Source organism: Triticum aestivum, chromosome 3A (assembly GCF_018294505.1).
Source record: "Triticum aestivum cultivar Chinese Spring chromosome 3A, IWGSC CS RefSeq v2.1, whole genome shotgun sequence".
In the NCBI taxonomy this organism is placed as follows: domain Eukaryota; kingdom Viridiplantae; phylum Streptophyta; class Magnoliopsida; order Poales; family Poaceae; genus Triticum; species Triticum aestivum.
Window position 1 is genome coordinate 670994096 of NC_057800.1, and position 3505 is coordinate 670997600.

Genomic DNA, 3505 nt, shown 5'->3' on the forward strand with positions numbered 1-3505 from the left:
TGGTTGAGGTGGTTCATGGAGAGATCCAGCGCCTCAAGATTTGTGAGGTTACGCAAGCCTGCCGGCGGAAGTTGCCACTGGTCCGTGCTTGGAAGCGAGCAGGAAGAGAGATGGAGGATTCTGAGTGAAGGGAGCATGCTCACCGGCTCTCTGCTCTCTGCTTGCCGCCGGTCTCCCGCTAGCTAGCTAGTGCGGGCAGATTGTGAGTCCTACCTGTATGTTTTTAAGCTGGCTGAGTCCTACTTTGGCTACTTATTATGACAAAAAATTGTGGAAAACGAATACTACTTTGGCACTTCACAACGCAAATGTAATAAGGGAAGTGAAGTGAAGGAGATCTTACGACAAAGGCAATCGAGACGACAGCACAACTAGGTACGTACTTATAAATACGGGAAAAGTTCTAAAAGAAAACGGAAGTCAGGATGGCCGAGTGGTCTAAGGCGCCAGACTCAAGTTCTGGTCCTCTTACGAGGGCGTGGGTTCAAACCCCACTTCTGACATTTATTTTTTATTCCCTTTTTTCTGCATTATTTCACCATCTTTATACTTGTTTTTTGAAGCTTTCAGGCTTTTATTCCAGGTTAAGGCATGTCACAGAGAGCAAAATGCAGGACTGCACATTGAGATTAGTGATACACTCTATGGCAGGACAAGATCCCCTGTCATGCCTAACACCTAAACAAGTGACAATATAAGCTCCAACATTACGAAGGTTGTAACCATCTCGAGCTTGCCTTTGGGCACCCTTGTTGCTTGACCTACTAATCTTGAATCCTCCAGGATCAGCTTCCTTAGTGTGCTTGATGAAAGCATTAGGACTATCACTCATGGTGCAGTGGCCAGGGTAATTTTCAGGGCATCACCTCGCCACAGTTTATTTTTTATTCCCTTTTTTCTGCATTATTTCACCATCTTTATACTTGTTTTTTGAAGCTTTCAGGCTTTTATTCCAGGTTAAGGCATGTCACAGAGAGCAAAATGCAGGACTGCACATTGAGATTAGTGATACACTCTATGGCAGGACAAGATCCCCTGTCATGCCTAACACCTAAACAAGTGACAATATAAGCTCCAACATTACGAAGGTTGTAACCATCTCGAGCTTGCCTTTGGGCACCCTTGTTGCTTGACCTACTAATCTTGAATCCTCCAGGATCAGCTTCCTTAGTGTGCTTGATGAAAGCATTAGGACTATCACTCATGGTGCAGTGGCCAGGGTAATTTTCAGGGCATCACCTCGCCACAGTTTCTGCCATAACCTAGTTATCTGTTAAGAAATTGGGCCTATGAATATTAAGCGCCTTTGGCAATTTGGGCACCCAGATCCAAAGATCTAGCTTCAGCCTGGATAACAGAAGAAGCCGTAGATGGTTCAGCGATGAAAATCGCCTCATGTTGCCCTCTCGCATGTTTGTAAACAAAGACGCTTATACCTGCATGCTGTCATAACCCTGTATAATTAGAGTTATCAGACAAAGAAATCTCTTTCCAAGCAGCATCGGTAAAGACATTTGGCCCCTTCTTGAATCGGTTCATCTCAAGCTGCAAAGAAAACTTCCCTGGTGGCAAGCTATCACTGACTCCTCTTTTTTCTTCCCTGAGCTATGTACTCCAGTTCTTGCTCTTTCAACATAGCCTTGGTTGCATTGATAACCTACAACACTTTCCACTCTCTGTTGTTGAAAGCAATATCATTTATTGCCTTCCAGATGTTCCATTAGATAAGAAATATGATAGACAAAGAGTTTGATCTTGATAAGTTGTTGACATAGTGTTAATGACTTCAAGAACAAGATTCTGGTCAGTGGAAAGCAAGTAGTCAATTCTGATAGCAAGGGGAGATAGAAACCAAAATGCTCTAACAAATTCCCAGGAAAATAACAAATGAATATCGTCCTCTAGTTGCTCACATCTTTTACAGAAAGGCTGAACATGAGATGATCTTGAAGCAGCTCTAGGAAGAGCCTGCCGAAGTAACCTCCACGCAAAGGTCTGAATTCTAGGTGGCAAAACTTTATCCTTCCAGATAACCTATAACAGATTCTTCGTAGTGCCTGTGAAACTAGTATTTTGAATTTGAATGTTAGGGGACAAAACAGGCCCAAAATTATGGTACTCACTTTAGTAGTGTAAACACATGCAGCGTTATGCTTTCAGATGAGTCTGTCACTAGAACCGTAATCATAGACAAGAATACAAGATACTAAGCTTGCATTATGAGTACCAAATAAACTATGAATGAGAGGAATGTTCCAAATAAACCACCTTTATACATTGTTTTGCCATTGCCATAGTAGAGATGATTATGTTGGGGAGAGTGGTTCTTCTACACCCACTCTCGGTGCACCCACGGTGCATCCATGCAAGAAAACATATCAAAACATTTCGAAAAAATATGAAACTTCGTGAAAATGATCATCAACAAATGTTATGGGGGTTTGCAAAATTTAGTGGTCAAATAACATTCGAGGAGCTCTCTACAAAAAAGACAAAATCACTGAAAATTAGTGAAAATGTACGTGCACTGTTTGAGCAGATTTTGCAATTTTGTCTTTTTTGTAGAGCGCTTCTCGAATGTTATTTGACCACCAAACTTTGCAAGCCCTCATAATATTTGTTGACGATCATTTTCACGAAGTTTCAGATTTTTTCTAAATGTTTTGATATGTTTTCTTGCGTGGGTGCACCGTGGGTGCACCGAAAATGGGTGCAGCCACTTCTTTCCCTTATGTTGGGGGTTGGCAGATTATCCAATGTGTTGGGGTTTGGATCAATTCCCAAGCGCGTTGTATGTGCTGCCCAATTTAACTTTTGTAGACATCAAAGCTATCAGATATGCTTAGGTGATATGGGATTTCGGTGGTACGATTGCATCCCACCTGAAACACAAAACTGTTTCACGGACTGAGCATGCAAAGGGACAAATATCAATACCGAAGATTTGCTTCTTAAGAGCATCTCCAAAGCTGACCCTCAAATTGGACATGGCATCCATCCGCAGACCGGTGGAGACCAGTCGTAGACACTGATTTGGAAGCCGCCAATCCAACCATGTATCTCAAATATCCATCTCCGTTAAACTTAATCCGTGCTCGGCTAAATAACCTTCCGCCAAACATGTCGAAATAACCATGTGATTCTCTTAAAAAATAACAATGATGATTTTGTAGCCTTTTGTTTGGCGGAGGGACTACTAATCCACGTGCTAGCATGGCTTCCGCCAAATGCTTCAACATTTGAACTGGCTTCCGCCAAATGAAGCACGAACTAGTAGCTTGCTTAAGCATTTGAACTAGCTTCCGTCAAATAAATTAGTAGCCATCCTGCTTGCTTCCGCGAAATGAGCATTTGAAAAAAAAATGAAGGAGAAAATTGTGAATCAAAGTGTAGCGGCTTTCACCAAACGCCAACCATGCTAATTCTTCACCAAACCACATTAAGGGCCTTCCGCCATCCGGACCGAGAGGAGAGGGGTACATGGTGGCTTTTTATTCATCATGTG

General features: G+C 42.4%; 1 non-coding gene across 1 annotated transcript; it reads left to right on the forward strand.

Annotated features, from left to right (window-relative positions):
* The first annotated feature begins 419 nt into the window (after window positions 1-419).
* TRNAL-CAA (transfer RNA leucine (anticodon CAA)) lies at window positions 420-503 on the forward strand. The gene has a single exon. It is a non-coding gene; the product is annotated as a tRNA-Leu (tRNA).
* The last annotated feature ends 3002 nt before the right edge of the window (window positions 504-3505 follow it).